Source organism: Hipposideros armiger, unplaced genomic scaffold (genome assembly GCF_001890085.2).
Source record: "Hipposideros armiger isolate ML-2016 unplaced genomic scaffold, ASM189008v1 scaffold_414, whole genome shotgun sequence".
Classification (NCBI taxonomy): Eukaryota; Metazoa; Chordata; class Mammalia; order Chiroptera; family Hipposideridae; genus Hipposideros; species Hipposideros armiger.
The window spans coordinates 1276360-1296165 of record NW_017731764.1 but is presented as its reverse complement, the minus strand read 5'-3'; the positions used below and the strand labels follow the sequence as shown (position 1 = coordinate 1296165).

General features: G+C 40.9%; 1 protein-coding gene across 1 annotated transcript in view; it reads left to right on the top strand.

Annotated features, from left to right (window-relative positions):
* Positions 1-2679: 2679 nt before the first annotated feature.
* The window catches only part of LOC109394181 (src kinase-associated phosphoprotein 2-like), a 72123-nt gene continuing 54996 nt past the window's right edge, over positions 2680-19806 (top strand). The window contains exon 1 of the transcript XR_002126403.1: positions 2680-3090. The gene's annotated coding sequence lies outside the window, so the exon portion shown is untranslated. The remainder of the gene's footprint in view (positions 3091-19806) is intronic.

Below are 19806 nucleotides of genomic sequence, written 5' to 3'. Positions count from 1 at the left end.
GGATTTGCATCTACATTTAGTTTGAGAAGCATTAAGCTAGGGCATTTCCATATTTTTAGCATCCCAGTAAATTAATAGATAAATAATAAAACTATGAGGTTTTAATTGTTTGTACTTTACATTTAGTTCTTTTCACACACACATACGCACACACACACACACACACACATTACAATGACTATAAATAATTTCATTTGGAGATAACATCAAAAGTTTAAAGTCTCTGTGAATGCCCAGGTCTTTCTGGCATCTGATAGAACCTGCAAAAAGGGTACAACCACCATCACCCAACAGCTGTTTGGAACTCAGCAACTCCCTGTGCATCAGGATGAAGCCCTAACTCTGAATGTGAAAAACTTGCCTTTAATATGACAACACTATGCTGCAGTGGAACCATCTGTATCCCTGCCCCAGAGAGAATTTTTTGGTGCACCAAGTCATGTTTACGGCCAGCAGAAACTCAAGCTTAGCCTGATCAGTATCAGAGAAACCCATGTGCGGGCTGTATAAGCAAAAGGAAAATGACCTCCAGGGGCAGCCCACTGCAGCAGTACATAAATAAATTGGCAGATGTGTCAACTATGCATATTAGTCCAGGGGCGGAGTTCTTTGGGGACTGAAGTCCAAAGACAAAGACATTTGTGGGTTGCTGGTCAATCTGGAGCATTTCTTCTCATTTTTATGGATGTGTTTTTGACAGGAGCTTAAGGGCAGTTCAATAAATTAAAATGTATTTACATGGCAATGAAGAATTATCTTGACACACAGAGTTATTTAATTACCAAGGTGCTTTGCATGCTGCTAAAGTTAAGACTGTGTCAGCCTTTCTGGGACAAATCTTTATTTTAAGGGCCGTGTGGCTCAGCCAGGAATGATCCCCTGGGTTGGAGCTTGTCATTTATAGAAGAGGAGTCTCCTCACTGACCCCCATTTCCATAGACAGCTCTAAACAGATCGGTAACCTCAATGTCAGACATCATGATGAAGTCAGCCCTGCCAAGGCCAAATGTCCCCCTTCAGGGATGTGGCCTGCCTCTCAGAGGAATTGTAAATGAAGTCATACCCCATTTGCAGTGTTCAAAGCATGTCAGGGTTGCTGTCTGTCTGAATGACATTCAGAGAATTTTCTTGAGGCATCAAGGGGAAGGTGTATGATGAAAGTCTGTGTCCATGCTGGCAGCATCAAAGCACAATTGGTAAACAGTGACCTCATATGATCAGGGACAGGGACAGTTTCCCCCAAGTTATGCACCATACCGATCCTGTAGGAAAGGGGGTACTCCTGAGGTCCAGGCCCCAAAGAAGGCACTCTAAGAAAGACAGGACAGGCATCTGGGAGCTCAGGGTCCGACCCTCAGCACTAAATTGGATAGGCCAGGAAAAGGGAGAAAAAACACTTGTGCCTCAGCTTCTTAGACCTGTCTACTTCCAAGTTCAAAGGTTTGTAATTGATTTTGATCAGAGGTAACATCAACGACAGGTATATTAGCAGTGGTTTAGATCCTCCCTTTAGCTAACCCAGGTCAAGGAGACTAATTATCTTGAATAAAAGTGAGATGTTAATAGAAAAGCCAAATATCACCTATCTTCCTTCTTAGGATGTAAATTAAAAAAAAATGTTAGAGATTTGCCTGACGTTGTTATACGCAGTGAGAAGCAACAGACTTTAGTCATTCAGGATCAGACCCAACAAGGCTATGTGGTGGAACTGAGAGAGTTATGCACTAGAACCACGAAGCCTGGGTCCCACATCTCACTCAATCCCTTAAGGAGCCACGGGTCCTCAAAAAAGTCACTTTACCTCCCCAGCTTTCATTTTCCTCATCGACATGAGGGGTTCTGTTACTAAAGAACTCTGATTCATTCCAATTGTAGGATTCTATTTCATTTATTCCATTTGTGAAAACTATAACATCTTCTTCATGGATTTCTTTCTGAAAAGCAACCATCCTTCCAGCTGACTGTAAGATTCAGCCACTGAGCTATCCCAAATTCATCCCTCTAGGCCCAGACATCTTGACGCTGGTGGTGGGATCTGACATCAGCCGCTGTCCTAACACCCCTTGGCCCACCTGCCAGCGGCTACCTGCATAAGAGGACTCACTCCGGGTTCATGAAGGGTTGGAGGAAGAGGTGGTTTGTGCTGAAACATGAGGCTGCCTCCACTATTACAGACATAAGCAGGTAAATTGATGGGAGGGGTAAGGGTTTGAGCGGTAAAGAACAAGAAACCCCGGGAAGTGCAGTCAGTCCATGACCAAAGTATTGCCTTGGAAGGTAGCAGGATTCTGGAAACAGTGTTCTTGTCTGTGACTTTTAAAGAGGTTTTCCTTCTTCAGAGATTCAGAGAATTGTAATTTATTTTCTCTGCCGCTGCATAAATCAAGGCTGGCATAAGTTTCTATCTTGTTTATTCCTATTTTCAGACCCTCTGTGAAAACTTCCTTATCAAAGCCAAGAAAATAAGAATCAAACTTCATACTTGGTGCCCTAGAGAAATCAAGGTGGGCTAAGGCAAAGCGTAGCTAACATCTCACTGGACCGCAGTGCCTGGGCACGGTTCCCTAGGTTACAGCAAGTGACGTCAGCAAGGCTACTGCAGCCGGGCACCTGAGAAGCTGCCTGGCACACCTCGTTTCATTTCCCAGATTTCATTAGTGCAGTGATTTCTAACTGTAGGTGAAGGTTGGATTACCCTGGGGAATGTTCTCAAAATACTCAGACTCAGCCCTCCTCCCAGACATTTCTCATTCAGCAAGTCTGGGATGAGGCCTGAGCCGGTGATCTGGGACAAGCACTGCAGGCGAGTCTAATGTGCAGCTCAGACGACCATGTCTCGTCAAAGGAAATGGTTCCTTAGGCCTGTACAATACGGTGCTGAGTTATTTTAACCTGATGCAAATGTAAAATTCAGAGATTTCACATGGACATCTCAATTTCCAACTTCTCTTGAAAAATTCCTCAACAACAGCTGGTGGGAGCTGAATAGGGAGACTCCTCCGTCTAGGGAGCATGTGAACTGTCCACTTCAACAAAGGGGTCACTGCTGCTTGCTGTCTCACGTCCTGCTAACTTCACTCCAAGCCACAGGTGAGTGACGCACAGATAATAAGTGTTAAAAACAGGAGTTTGGGTTGTTTCCCCAACTCATTACACACTCTTATTATTTCTGCCTTAATTTTACCTTGCCCTAGTTTCTTAATTTTAAGCTTCTTTTTTGTGTGTTTTACACATTTTTTAAAAATGACCTTAGTTCCATTCTGGAACAAGGAAAGGAATACGTCAATAAATAAGTCAATACATTTTTTTAAATGAGGAATCGTTTTGCATATTGAATCATTGTGGAGACTCTCTATTCCGAGGTTGTGAATCACTTATTCGTGACATAGACTAGGAGGTGTCTGCCTCTCGTGGCAATGTGAGCTGCACAGCTACTTTGATAAACCTTTGTCTCCCTCCAGTGCAGGAAAATAGGATTCTCTGTAGGCAGGATGAGAAATGATGGTCCAGCCTTGTTCTCTGTATTCTGAGTGCTAAAGTGGAACAGACCAGAAGTTTCCCACCTAGGTATGCTTCAGAAACCCCTGAGGAGTTTTCCAAAGTATGCACGCAAGCCACCTCTTCCCCCTGACCTCCTGAGGGGAGTCCTAGAAACCCTGTGCACCTTTTAAGCTTTCAAGGTACTTACAATAGAACTGATTGGCACCCTGGGCAAGTTCCACACAACATTTATTCCCTCCCATAATCAGAGGACAAAAAAAAAAGCAGTAATGCAAGGTAGCCAATTTTTCTTTCATGGGATCGATGGTTCTTTATCCTCAGACTGTGTCCTTTCTATCTTCTGTTGACAAGTTTTGTTTACTCTTACAAAATAGTGACAATAGTAGATGCGAGCTTCTCTTTCATGGCCTTCCTCAGCAAAATACATACAGCAAGCAACCGTTATGTCGAGCACCCTATAGTTTAAGATTCCTAGCTCTTGAAATTTAGGGCAGATCCTGGAGCCGGTCTTTTAGGTGTGGGTTCGCCAGGTGGCGATCGCGGGACTAGTGCTGCCTGCACATGCTATGTTTGGCTTGCGCAGTGTTTTTATAATTTTTTTAATTAAAGTTATTCAGGTGAAGCATGTGCTGTTCAACTTGCCATCATCCCGGCTACTCCTCATTTCCTTACACTGAGCCCAGTCATTTAAATTACCCACTAGGCCCTGCAGGGATTTGAGCATATGAATCCTGGGGTAGAATCATGTGAAAAATTAGTTGTGTGGTGGTATAGTGGTTGGAATTAAAATATATATTTTTAAACTACTTCTAGTTTTCTTTGGAAAAGAAATGTGAATATTGTAGTAAGTTTGCACACAACTAAGAAACAAACCTTCCTGAGTAACTGTAGTTGTGACCACCATTGCTACAATAGGTTTTAATGTGGAGATGGTAAAATATAAAAATACAACTTTATTTTATTCATAAAGGGCCACAATCAGATCTCTTGTGATGCTACAAATTCCAGAATACATTATGCCTGGTCTTTAGAACAGATAGCAATGACTTAGAAGAATTAATAAGGCCTAAAAAGACCATAACAGAATGAATTAGCAGAAAGTGAACTCAGCCATACAGTATTCATTCAAGCAACAAATACGTACTGAGCGCTTTTTATGAGCCAGGCATTATGCTAAGTACTGGCAACACAAAAACACAGCAATCATACCTGCCCTGTTTGTGTGTATAGTTCCATAAAAGAGGCTGATACTAAGAAATAGATTCATAAATAAATATGCAATTGTGATTGGTACTATAAGAAAAATTATGGGGTGGGAGAATAAAATTGTAGCAGTTGGATCCAAGAGATAGAATCACAGTGATTTAAACAACTGGAATTTAACACAAAGAATTATTAAACAGTGACAAAAGAATAACTACAGGCTGTAAGAAAGCTCTATGTGGTACCAAGGGAGAGTACCCAGGGAAGGACAAACTTAGAGAAGGGAGCCTCCTCTCTAAGGCTGGGGATTCAGATCTCTTTGGGACGGAGTTTAATCCACTAGATGGCAGAGCTGCTCACTGGTTTGCTGCGCCAGAGCTAATCTGCAGTCACAGGGCAAACAGGAAGAAACCCCCCAATGAGCACAGATGAGCAGGGGAATAGAAGCTGGTAGCTGGTCCCTGGTGCCTGGGTGTGTAAAAGAAGTGGGGACGCCAGTGTGACATGAGCCCTGGAAGGAACACGAGGTGTCCCTGTTGGGAAGGCCCTGTTTAGAGGGTAGTAGTGTGAGGTAGGAGTGCAGGAGACACACCTAGGGGAGAAGGGACGTGAGTAGAGGGATCAGGGTACCAGGACTGGCAGGAGACCTGGAGCATATGGAAAGGAAGGTGACCTCAGGCCACACTGCAGGTTCTCCAGGGACAGGGTGTTCTCGGCACACAACTGAGACAAAGGACTCCCAGATGTCCACGTACCCACACTGCAAACCCTCCCTGAGCCTCTGGAAAGAGCAGGAGCCCCCTTCCTCCTGAAATATTCCTCTACCACTCTCTACTAAGAAAGCTTAACACTGTGCTGGCTGTAAAAGGAATTTCATCCATTATCGCAGAGCATATGTTGAGGGGTTGAATTTGGAGCTGAAAAGCAGTATGTTAACAACAGGCACATGAGTAAAATGGAGGCTCTACCAGTATCAATTAGGAGGAGGAGGAACGTGCTATGAATTCCTTCTGGAGGATAGATTTTAGCTGAGGACAGAGGGTTGAATAAAAGCTAGCCATACAGAAAGCTGGGATGAACATTCTCCAGGTATTGTAGAAGAAACAACATGCTTGAAGTCCCTGGGCTGGAAAAAAGTTTGCGAAGTGTGAGGAACTCAGAGAAAGCCCAGCGTAGCTAAGGTAGAGTGCAACCGGGGAGGGAAGGCAGGAGGTCAGTCTAAAGAGCAAGGCGGGAGGCCACAACTCGGCCCAGAGTCAGTGACTGGGATTTTTGGATGTTCTTCTAACTACAATAGAAAGGCACCAAAATGTATTTGGCAAGGGAATGTTCAGAAGGTCGTTCTGACTGTTATGTGAAGAATAATTGGAGGGGACAAGGGTGGAATGGAAATACCAGTTAAAAACCTAGTGCCATCGTCCAGGGAATAGGAGATGGTGGTTTTGACCAGAGTGGGGATAACGAAGCTAAGTGGACAGGTCTCCAGGCGTATTTAAATGCTAAAGTCAACAGGACTTGGCAGTGAACTAAATGTGTTAGAGATAGGGGCAATTAAGGAGGACTTTGAAGTTTCTGGCAAAACTGTTAATAACTGGAAAAAGGAGCAGGTTACAAGGGTATTGGGTAAGGTGATATCACTAGTTCACATTGAACTACTGTTGAGTGAGATATATGTATATATATATACAGTATATATGTGTGTATATATAGTATTTATAGTATTGTATATACTACCTATGTCTGAGAAAGAAATAATTCATTAATGTGAATTGGAAAAGTGTAAACGGCATTTGAAGACCAGCCTTTTGAAAAGCTTGCCTATGAAAGAGACTAGGGAAATAGTGTGATAACTGAAGAGCATTTAGTCCAGTTAGTTAATTTAATTAATTACTGATAGAATTGGATTTACAACTACTATTGCTATTTTTTGCTTTCACTTTGTCTCTCTACTCTCTTTTTCTCACCTTTCTTGCCTACTTTCAATTGATTAGTTTTATGATTCCATTTATATTGGTAATTGTTAACTCTTTTTCTATTCTTTTAGTGAATATCAAAAACAACATGCATTTAGATTTATTAGAGTTGAATATAAATTAGTACTTAAACTATTTTATGGACATTACAACATCTAATTTAGCTATGTCCAAGTAACATGTTTCTGTTTTCATATATTTTAATTCTATACAGATTATAAATCCTACGAGATATTATTAATATTCTTTTATACAATCAATATTGTTTTATATATACCCACATATCTACCTTTCCTATTGGTATTCACCTCTTCCTACATCTTCAAGTCTTTCACCTGGCGTTTCTTTCTTCCAGAAGAAGGCAATTTAGTTGCAGGTCTGCTTGTGATGAATTTTTCAGTTATTATTGACAAATATCATTATCTCTCCTTAATACTTTAAGAATTCATTTATAGGATATAGAATTCAATCTTAGATTGGCTAGTTTTCTTTCAAAACTTTGAATGTCTCTCCATTTTATTTTGGCTTTCATTGTGATAATAAGACTGGTAGTTAACTCTTCAACAGAAACAGTGAAATTCAAAAGAACACTCTTCTTGTCCTTTTGTGCTTTATTCTATACATTCTTCTGACATACTTCCAACTGCCTTTTTGGAGTCCTTGATTTCAAGAATTATATTTTCAGTTCTAGTTTCCTTTTTCTTTTTCTTTTTTTTATAATTTCCTATTCATGTTGAAGTGTATAAACTTGTCTTTTATTTTTTAACATATTCATCATAATCATACTAAAGTCCCCTTTAGGTTATGCAGGAACCCCTATAGATCTGTTTCTATCATCTGCTATTTCTGAAATTTTGTTTCTGTTAGAAGGATAAGGATACTAATTCCCCACATCTACCCCACCCCAATCCTGTCATCTTAAGCCAATCAGTGCTGAAGGCAACCTTCAGTCCTTGTGAGGGTTGGTCTTTTTGCCATTCCCAGGGTTATTTCTCAGAGTTCTAACTCAGAGCCTGATTGATGGGATCTGAATTTCATGAGTCTGCTGAAAGCTCTGCTCAACTTCTCAGCTTCATCAACCAAAAGTGACTCCAATGTTGGGCTCATCTACTGATTTTAGCCCCATTGTTCTTCACTTTCTTACAAGCTCTCTAATGTATTTAAAAAAAAAATATATATATATATATATATATATATATATATAATTTCAGCTTTTCTGCTAGTGATAGAATTGGTATTAATTAACTAATCTACCATTACCAAGGGACAAGTTCGATGACAGCAGAAAAGGATGGAGGGATGAGGAAACTGTTGTTTTTGTTATGGCTTTTAAAGTGTGAGATACCAGTTCAAGTGTGAATGCTGCTGAGGGTAGAGTCAAGCAGAGGGAAAAGTTGAAGATACAGAAAGAGAAATAACTGATGGATACATTTACCTTATAAGCCACCTATTCTTAAATGTCAATATATCTAGCCCATAGGTACCAGCAGAGAAATTGAACCTTATGAAGGAGAAGACGGAATGTTCAACCAGGTTAAAAACAAAAGGAAGCATTCTCTGTACATTATAGCAGAACAAGCCAGTTTTTGTTTTGTTCTGTGAACTTATGTATGCCAGAACCCAAATGAGGGTGTGTGTGGGGGAGAAGGGGGTGCTGGGAGACACTTCACACACTGGGCTTTACAGATGCCCCAAGAAAAAAGCAGTGTTATGCTTTAAATACTTGTCTCTATTCAGGCATTCTGATCATCACAGCACATTTCCTTTGCTATGTTAGAGGAGGCGTTCAAGGGAGTGAATGGCACACAATAGTGTGAGGCTTCATTTTGAACAAAGAGTAAAATTTGGAGCATGAAATAAGATTATTTTAGTCATGTGTCTTGAATCTCTTTTGTAAATGAGGCCTGTTAATCTTTGATTTCCTTTTACGAAAGACAAGTGAATGATATTCCTTTCCAAAATTGCCAAGATGCTAACAACTCACTTTTAAAAGCCATAAAGCTCTAAAACTAAATGGAGGCAGGGTGAAGTAGAATAGAGTGTGGGATTTGAAATTCAGTATAGCTCTACAGCTTCCAATCTTAGAATAAAATTGTCCCCTCATTTCTTTGGGGATTCCTTCCAAGGCCCCCAGTGGATGCCTGAAACCAAGGACAGCAGCAAACCCTAATCAGCTTCTTCAGTTTTGAGAGGACTGTGGCAGTAGCTTCTTCAATGGCAGACACAGCATCTCCAGTAATTTTTATATTTTTCTGTCTAATTCTATTCCCAAATTTGTGTAACCATCCCTTACTTACAATAAATGGCTTGATGTCACTGTTTCAGGGGATTCCTCGGCTCAATGCTTTCTAGCACAATGCATAGCCGTTCAGTTGGAACACATTTTCTGTTCATAGCTTCCACCCACAAATTCAATGCCTATTCCTTCTTAACTATGCAACTATCACACACTGTGGCTCTAACTTTTGCAGTTTGAAGTACAACAGAAAAACTAGCATGAATTTATTTTTCCTTCTTCACAATTTTATGAATAGAAGATGCATTCTTACCATAGCTCTTAGTAACTTCAGCATACAATATCTTTGTTTTTTTAAGTCAAGAACCTTCTTCACCTTTTCACTTAAAGGGAGCACATTGTAGCTTCTCCCTGGCATATCAAGTGGCCAGCATCACTAATATTGTGATTTGGGGCCATTATTAAGTAAAATAAGAATTACTTGAACACAAGCACTGTGATACCAAGAATGGATCTGATAACCTAGACCAGGGGTCAGCAAACCTTTGAGACGGAAGAGCCGCCAGGGGTCAGAAAACTGTGGCTCGCGAGCCACATGCGGCTCTCTGGGTACGTACATGTGGCTCTGAAGTAAAATTGAAAATGAAAATAAAACTATCATAGTTTCATTTATAAAATTTTTAAAGGATATTATTCACATAATGGTGATTGTGTAAAAATATATTTATGGCTCTCGAATAATTTTTAAATTGTTGTGAGAGACAGGATTGGCTCTTCCAGGGGTCAGAAAAGTTTTGAGGTGAAACGTACCTAAAGAGCAGCATGTGGCTCACCAGTCGCAGTTTGCCAACCCTTGACCTAGATGGCTACTAATTGATCAATTGATGGTAGCTTCTACAGCGTACAGACACTGGATAAAAGGATGATTCATGTGTCAGGTGGGATAGAGCGGGGCGGCACAAGATGTTATCATGCTACTCAGAATGGCCTGCAATTTAAAATGTATGAATTGTTTATTTCTGGAATTTTTCATTTAACATTTTTGGATTATGGTTAACAACAGGTAACTGAAACCGTGGGAAGAGAAACTGAAAATAAGAGGTGTGAGAGGACTGCTGCAATCTTACACTTCATCTTTTAGTAAACTAAGGTTACTAGAAAGTGGGTAACTCTTGGGACATGTCCTAGAATTGATCTAAGAAGCAAAGAAACACGCCCACAGAATGGGCTTGAATGGGCAGTGTAAGGAACAATATAGTTGATTTCTGATGACACTTTATGGTCCTGCTTGTGACCAAAATGGTTCCATGCTTATAGAATTCTCAGGTGACCATGTGGAGGAGATCAAACCCTAAAACTCTGGAAAGTGATACTGCAAGAGATTCAACTGTTTTAACTATTTGCATATGGAGGCGGTACTATTTGCCTTGAGGTCACAGAGAAAGAATGTAGATTACAAGATAACAGAGTTTCCATCAGAGCCACTGGGGTGAGGACAGAACCAGTCAGAAGTCTGGTATAGGGAGGAAGATCCAGCGTTAGAGACTGAACAGAAACAGCCAACAAGGCAAAAGGAAAACTAAGGGAGTGTGATGTTTCCAGAGCCCAGACTGTGTTTCAAAAAGGTGGGAGAGGTCAGTGGAGTCATACGCTGCTCTGAAGTAATTGCATGCTGGATATAAGCCTCCCACTGGGTAAGTGGGCCGACCTTGCTATTGGCCTTGTCTGAACTTATCTTTGATCTCACTTTTTTCCAATCTAAAAGCATATTTGTCTCTGCCAACCTGAGGGGGGAGAGGAAACTCCCTTGAATACACATTTTTGGGGGACTAACTTGCTCTCTCTCTTCCCTTTCTAAAGCAAACTCTTAGAAAGAGTTGCCTAACACTGTCTCCCTCCACTTTCTTTCCTAACCTACTCCCAGGAATCTGCTTTTGTTATGCATGCGGTTGTTGAAATTACGATCATGTCACATATTTCCCCATGTATAAGATGCACCCTTCGAAAAATTTGGGGTCTGAAAACTGGGTGCATTTTATACCGTGATTGTAGATCATTGTCAAGTCATTTAAGAAGTGTGGCATTTCAAATGCCATAGATGGAACTGAGGACGAGGCAATATATGAAGACAGTGATTTGTCATCAGACACAGTTGAGGACAAGCTAATGGTTGGGAGTTTTGACAGTGATGAGGAGTTGTCTGAATTTTATGATGAATAAAACTTGAGTTCAATAACTTTACGTAATACATTTCTTTTTCAAATTTTGGGCCCCAAAATTAAGGTGCATCTTATACATGGGGGAAATATAGTAAGTGAGATCATATGGTATTTGTCTTTCTCTGACTGACTTATTTCACTTAGCATAATGTTCTCTAGTTCCATCCATATCATTGCAAATGGTACTATTTCCTTCTTCTTTATAGCTGAGTAATACTCCATTCTGTAAATGTACCAGTTTCTTAATCCAGTCGTCTACCAATGGGCATTTTGGTTGTTTCCAAGTCTTGGCTATTGTGAATAGCGCTGTAATGAACATAGGAGTGCATATATTTTTTCAAATTAATGTCTTGGGTTTTTCTGGATAAATACCTAAGGGTGGAATTGCTGGGTCATAAGGTAACTACAATAGAGCCTCAGGGAGAGAAAAGACAGCCAGGGGAATATAATCAATAATGTTGTAAATATTTTTTAGGGGGCCAGATGGACTCATGTCTTGTTAGGGAGACCACTTCATAGATGGTGTAGAGGCCTGACCACCGCACTATAGTTCTGAAGCTGATGTTGAATAATATTGTATGTCAACTATAATTATATACACATATAGTCATGGGATGTGGAGTAGAGTGTGGGAATGGAGTCAATGGAATTGTAATAGATAAGGATGATATCGGGGGTGGGAGGGCAGTAGATGGGGGAGGGGGGTTGTTACTTTGTGAGGGGTGAAAAGAATAAATATTGTGTTGTTCTGTACACCTGAAACTAATAATGATAATAATAAAATTTACAATCATGCCTAGATTATTTAGGAAGAGAGTATAGGATGAGAAACACAATGAGCCACCAACATTTAATGGCACATGATAATGTCTACCTGGTAAGGTTCTTATGTGTGTTAAACTAAGTAACATATGTAAACCAGTAATTACAGGGTCTAACATAAAGTCTCCAATGCTAGGTTCCATGCCCTGGACACATTTTATCCCATTCAAAGTAACCTGTCCATGGTCAGGTAGCTGATAATTGAGTACAGATTCAATCTCACATCTGCCATGGTCTTTCTCTTCACCACATCTAGGTTTCTTCCCAGGGCTTTTATCCTGTTTTATATCTACCTGCAAACTACTGGCTTCTGGAAACTGCACTCCCTGACCCATTTCCCAGGTTTACATCTCAGAGCTTGACCTCACCCTGCAGATATCAGCCAGATATCAGCCTTCTCTTACTGCCCATCTCACTTGTCCCACATCCTAACTGTGTCAGCCCCTAATGAAATAAATGGGACAAAAGAGACAAATAGTGAAACTATTAAGAAAGATTTGTGAGCATCATTTGCTGAGTTTATAGGAGTGGAGCAAATAAATACCCCATCAATGGAAGAATGCTTGTGGCATGCAGAAAGCATGGAGCGGGTCAATCTATGCATGTGGTCAATATAATAGGGAATCTCCAAGTTTCCGATAAGATCTCCAATAAATTCATCTCCAAGTTTCAATGCTGCCTTGGAACCTTACTTTGTAATTTAACAGATGCCCAGTAGATGGAGTAGCTTACTCACAGATCGTTTTTCAGAACCTAACATTGATAGTTTGAATCATAAAATTCTTGTTAATTCCAGAATAGATTGAGAAAAAAATTCAACCAACTTCCTCTTTTTCCAAAACACAGAAATGAGGATTAATAATTATATAATTTACAACATAACATCTAGCACTTAAACCAGGTGGCTGAACTTTGCCTGAAATACTCCTATTTATAATTGCTTTGAACTTCCAACTTGGGGTAACGCCCCCTATGAAGGCCCTGCAATGACACTAATCAGCTAGTTCTGGGTTAGGAGGGTGTAAGAGTACAGAGGGAAGTTGTCTGCCCATGAGATGAGCACATTTCATAGGATGATACCCTGTTGGAGCTATTTGTCCAGTATTAAAAAGTCTCAATTAAAAAAAACATTTTAGAATGGGAGGAAAATGCACGTCTTCACATTTTTGGCTTTCTCCTGCCACCTTCTGCTTCTTCCCACACAACAAGAGCCCACCTGCCAAGTGTATGTTCAAGATGTAAACTAGAAGAAGCCAGTTTCCCAAAATGGCTCCCTTCCTGGGGCTGCCCCAGTACCTGGACTGCCCAGGGATAAAGGCAAGGCCATGGTGCCATGTCCACTTTTAAAACATGTTTCTGGGAAAAATTCATGTCCATTCAGTTACTGGCAAAATACTTAATGAAAATTTACTATATGCCAGGAATGGAGCTGTAAAAATAGTAGACAAAGCCAACAGCTCTCATGGAATTACACTTTACTATGGGAAAAGACAGGAAAGAAACAAGCAAGCTTCAGGTACTGTTAAATGTTTGGGTTTGAGGGTGGCTGAGGGAGGACAGGAGTTGGGAGGTTATTTTCAAGAAATGGTCAAGGAAGCTTGCCTGAGAAGATAATATTTAAGGTAAAACAAAAATCTGGGAGAATGATTTTGGCACAGGAAACAGCTAACAAAGAAACTGAGGAGGGAGTGTTAAGCTATTTTCAATTATTATAGTCTTAATAAAGCATTAGGCAGTTCATCAAGTTGCTTCTTAAGTGCTACTTACTACCTGGTATAAAGAAAGATACTGAAGTGGAGGAGATCTGAGATGGCAGAGTAGATAAACACTGTGCCCGCATCCTTCCATGAACAAATTAAAATTACAACTAAGTTATAGAACTATCAACCTAGAGAATGATCTAGTCTAGCTGAACAGAAGTTTTATAACTAAGGATATGAAGAGAAGCCACATCGAGACTGGTAGGAAGGGTGGAGATGCACAACTGGCTAACCCCAAACCTCTATGTGGTAGTTGAGAACTAGGAGGGATATCTCAGCTGCAGAGGTTCCCTTCAGAGGAACAAGGCCTCCCCAGCCCAGGGTACTGGTGCCGGGAAGAAGAGCTCCCACAACAAATGGCTGTGAAAAGGAGTAGGAGTTCTGATGATTCAGGTGGGACAGAAGACTGCAGGAAACCAAGACATCCTCTTAAATTGCCCACACACAGACTCACTGGCTCGCAGGCACTCATCTTGAGCTCCAGTGGAGGGAAGGTGACTTGAGGGGCCTCAGAGACTTACAGGGTGCAGACTAAGGAGTATAGCTTCAGGAGGAAGACTGGAGGACAGTCAGCATTTCCCTGGTGAGAGGTCCATTTCCTCTGCAGCCAGCAGGCAGGTGTCATCTTTTCTATGTTAAGCCTGCCCCCATAGGCCAAATCTGAATCTGATTGGCCTGGTGAACTCCCCTGCTCTGCCCTGCTGACTCAGCTGGGACCCTGTTTCACCCAACTCACTCACAGCTGGAGGCACTTTCTCTATGAGTGCAACCAGCCCCTCCCATACTGCATTTTCTTGGAAAACTATCGAAGTCCACAGCCGCAGGCAGACAGCAACTGGCCTCGATGTGCGCTGAGACTTTTGCTGAGTTGCTCCAGGCTCAGCACTGGCACCAAACCACAGTCTACATTAACCTGGTGACCACAACTCTTCCCATTCTAGTGACTCCCTGACACCCTGCCTCACCCAACTTGCCTACAGCACAAGGCTTTATCAGTGGCTGAACCTTAAGGGACCTGGCAGGTGGCAGCAGACTTCTGGGTGTCCTGACTTTTTGCGGAGCTACACCAGGCCTAGTACCAGTGGCAGCCTTTCTTGGTTCACAGTGTGGCTTCTTCCACATGCTTTCAGGTTTAGCACAGGCAGCGCACAAATGCAGATCTCTTTGTAGCTCCTACCAGCTGCCAGAGAGTCATAGTCAGTGGCTGACCTGGCTCTGTACCTGAGCTCCTTCTGAGAGGCCACAGAACCAACATACTTGGAGGCTGGCTTTAGACCACAATAGAGCATCACCCAATCAGCCCCACAAGTGGCACACACAAAGGGTGGTCTCGACAGGCATCTAGGGCCCACTGGGGTGAATCCCACTGAGTGGAGTAAGCCTCCCACATAGCAACTCATAAGTTGTGTGTGTGTCAAACCCCACATCCAGTCAGCCTGGGGGTCAATCTCACCCACTGATGTGCCAATAACAATCAAGGCTCAACTTAACAGAAGAGTATACACAACCCACACAAGGGACACTCCTGGAGCACCCAGCTCAGGTGACCAGGGAGACTGTGCCACTGGGCTCCACAGGATACCTACTACATGAGGCCACCCAGCCAAGACTGGGAAACATAGCAGCCCTACCTAATACATAGAAACAGATGCAGAGAGGCAGCCAAAATAAGGAAACAAAGAAATACATCCCAAAAAAAGAACAGGAGAAAAATCCAGAAAAAGAACTAAATGAAATGGAGGCAAGCAAAACAATGGTTGTAATGATGCTGAAGAACTTAGTGAGGACTTCAACAAAGAGATAGCAAGCATAAAAAAAGACCATAGAAACCATAAAAAAGAACCAGTCAGGAGTGAAGAATACAATAACTGAAATGAAGAATGGACTAGAAGGAATCACCAGCAGACTACATGAAGCAGAGGATCAAATCAGCAATTTGGAAGACAACGTAGCTGAAAACACCAAATCAGAACAACAAAAAGAAAAAAGAATAGAAAAACAAATGAGGATAGTTTAAGAGACCTCTGGGACAACATAAAGAGTAACAACATTTTTATCTAGAAGGAGAAAAGAGAAAACAAGAAATTGAGAACTTATTTGAAGAAATAATTCCTGAAAACTTTCCTAACCTGATGAAGGAAATAGACATATATGTCCAGGAAGTGCAAAGTCCCAAAAAAGATGAACCCAAACAGGCCCACACCAAGACACATGGTACTTAGAATGACAAAGGTTAAAGACAAAGAGAGAATCCTAAAAGCAGCAAGAGAAAGGCAACTAGTAACTAGTAAGGGAGCTCTGATAAGACTGTCAGCTGATTTCTCAACAGAAACTCTGCAGGCCAGAAGGGATTGGCAGGAAATATTCAATGTGATGAAAAGCAAGGACCTAACTCTAAGATTACTTTACCTAGCATAGCTATCATTTAGAATCAAAGGACCGATAAAAAGTTTCCCAAACAAGAAAAAGCTAAAGGATTTCATCACCACCAAACCAGTATTACAAAGAAAGTTATAGGGACTTCTTTGAGATGGGAAATGAAAAAAATTAAAATTATGGCAAAATGGCAATAGCTACATATCTAAAACAATTACTTTCAATGTAAATGAATTGAATGCTCCAATCAAATACATGGAGGGCTGAATAGATAAGAAAACAAGACCCTTACATATGTTGCTAGAAGATACTCACTTCTAATTGAAAGACAAACAGAGACTAAAAGTAAAGGGTGGAAAAAGATATTTCATGAAAATGGAAATGAGAACAACAACAAAAACCTGGAGTATCAATACTTATACCAGACAAAATAAACTTTAAAACAAAGGCTATACAAGAGACAAAGAAGGACCCAGAAATTCCACTTCAAAGTATTTATCTGAAGAAACCCAAAATGATATTTCCAGGGGATATGTGCATCCATATGTTCATTGCAGCATTGTTTACAATGGCCAAGATGTGGAGGCAGGCTGGGTGTCCATCAATGGATGCATGGCTAAAGAGGAGGTGGTACATATATACAACGGAATATTGCTCAGCCATGGAAGGAAATGGGTTCTTGCCATCTGCAGTGGCATGGATGGACCAGGAGAGAATTGTGTTGAGTGAGGTATTGGGTGGTCGGAAAAGTCATGACATATTTTTCTATGTTTTTTTGTTACAAAAATGTGTCATGACTTTTCCGACAACCCAATGCGTCAGACAGAGAAAGACAGATGCAATGAAATTTTGCTATATGTGGAATATAAAGAACAAAATAAACAAAACAGAAACCAACTCATAAGTACAGAGAACATTTTGATGGTTGCCAGATGGGAGGGGGTAGAGGGGTGAGTAGAAAAGGAAAAGAGATTAAGAAGTACAAATTAGTTGTTACACAGTAGTCATGGGGATATAGGGTATTTCATAAGGAATATAGTCAATAATACTGTAATAATTATGTCTGGTGTCTGATGGGTACTAGGTTTGTTGGGGTGATAGGTGGGAGCGTTTGGGGGGCAGTGAAAGCTGAAGGGAGTAAGAAGTACAAATTGCTAGTTACAAAATAGTCATGGGGGTGTAAAGTAAAGCATAGGGAAAATAGTGAATAAGAATGATAATAACTATGTATAGTGGCCAGGTGAATACTAGACTAGACAGGGGATCATTTCTTAAGTTATATAAGTGTCTAACCACTATGCTGTACCCCTAATATTAATATAAAATAATTTGAATGTCAACTGTAATTGAAAAATGTAAAAAGGGGGGAAACAGTAAAGGGGAATAAGAGGTTCAAATTGTCAGGTATAAAACAAATAAGTCATGGGGATGTAATATTCAGCATAGTGAATATAGTCAATAATATTGTGATAACATGGTATAGTGTCAGATGGTTGCTGGACTTATCATGGTGATCACTTCATTAGGCATATAAATGTTGAATAACTATGATGTACACCTGAAACTAATATAATGGTGTATGTTAGCTATATTTTAATAAAAATCTTTTTTAAAAATAAGGAACTAAAGTTCAAAGGAGGGAAGAGAAAGGGATGATCCTAGAACACAGCAGGTGTGTCTCCACTTCCTTGTGTGGAGGTGGTGGGCAATTGAGTCCAGCAGTGTGGCACTCTCTCATGGGGGAGTGCCCTGAGCGGGGTGGGCAGCACCAGAAAGCAGAAAAGACTCTGCTTAAAGGGACAAACCAAAGGCTCCAAATGCAAACTGTGCATATTTAACAGAAGCTCTTAAACGAGCTTTAAAATTGCCTACTTATCTCCATCGCAGTGTTTCTCGAAATGTGGTGTGAGATTCACATAATAGGATCACCCAGGCAATTATGGGATCTAAATTTATGGGGTGGGGCTCAGAAATATGGATTTTAATAAGCACGCGCGCGCGCACACACACACACACACACACACACACACACCATGAATGTTACATGCAGTGAAGTTGATAACTGATGCTCTGTAGGATTTACCTTTCACCAGTGCTGCAGCTCTCAAATAGTATGGCCTCCTAGTTTCTCTTAGCACAGAGTAGTTCTTCAAAATTGGAAGAGGCTAAAACACTTCTGAGAGAAAAAGAGAAGACTAATGCAAGACAAAAACCTGCAAAACATTAGGGAGTCTTAAAGAGATCTTTAATAGCTCCCTTTGTAAAAAAAAAAAAAAAGACATAGGTCTTTGGTCATTTCTGATTCTTTTATCTATAACACATAAAAAAGCACTTTGCTTTCTGGGTTTGAATAAACAAAGGACATTAGGCTTTTTTTAAGGGTAAAGTATTATTTTTCTTATGGATGGTATAACTTTGTGGGCAGTAATGTGCTCTCCCCCAAACCATCCTGTTCTCAGGGACACAACCTGGAGGAAGTTCTGTTAGTGGGGTTGGGGGTTGGGGGTTGGGGGTTGGGAGGAGGTGATTGCCACTCCTGCAGCAGACAATGAGAATGCAGCAAATGCATGTGGAGTGGTGAAGAAACTGTGTATGTTCCTCATGTCCACTGGTATCTTTGTATATAATTTAGAAAACTATGGCCAAATAAGCAAGAGAAAGTTTGGACTTCATGCCCATCCACTTTCCATCTGTAGTTAGGTACTGAGGTGTTTTTTTTTGTTTTTTTTTTTAACTAACCCAGTGACCCAACCCCAATAAACAAACAAAAAACCAGCAGGATTATTTGGTTGCCTGATATAGCCTGATACATTTAATGCTTGATTTCAGTCATATTTTTTTATCATCCAAAATTTGAAGAGAAAGCTTATGACTTCTTTCCTCCACAGATTTTCCTAGTAGGCTGTCATGCCTAACGATGGCAACAGCAGCAGCAGTTACACCAACAGGGCCTTTTCTCAGAAGCCTAACGACCTTTGCTCAGGCTGTTCAACCACTGTTCACACTCTTCAAACGCTTTAACCAAAATGTCAGGCAGAGGCTTCATGGGGTGGAAATTATTTTATGGCTCCATAATACATTATTCTCCTCTGCAATAGCCTTATCTCCTTATTTCAGGAAACTATCTGCTAAATTGGCGAAACGTGAATCAGTCAATGCAAGTTTGTGTATTTGTTCTTCATAAGGAATTCTCTAGGTCCAAGTTTAAGAATGGACAATTAAGGCAAATTATTCATGAAGTACCTATCCATTTGCATGTTTCCCTTTGGGATACATTTGTCCTCATCATTTCCGTGGAGGCTATTTGCTTGCAAATTTGCCCTTTGACCTCAGAACTAAGATAATATTTCCATTTAAACTAAGACATCCTTGTCCTAAATATTTCATAGTGGCAAGGGCTGCCATTTCTTGTTTGCTTGGGCCAAACACGATGACAAGGCAAACTAGTCTATCACCTACAAATCTCTTTGTACTCCCTGCCATTTTGTGTGGCGGTGGTGGTCAGATGTGTTTATTGCATTGCAAAGAATTACAAAGCTGAATGAGTTGCATAAAATTCTACCCAAGAAATTTTAAAATAAAATGCTAGCAAATGGAGCGCCTGCTCTAGCTATGAAAAATGTGTTCTGGGGCCGGCCGAGTGGCGCGATGGTTAAGAACTCGCTTGGGATGCCAGAGGGCCCCGGTTCGGATCCCACATATGAGGGCCAGTGACA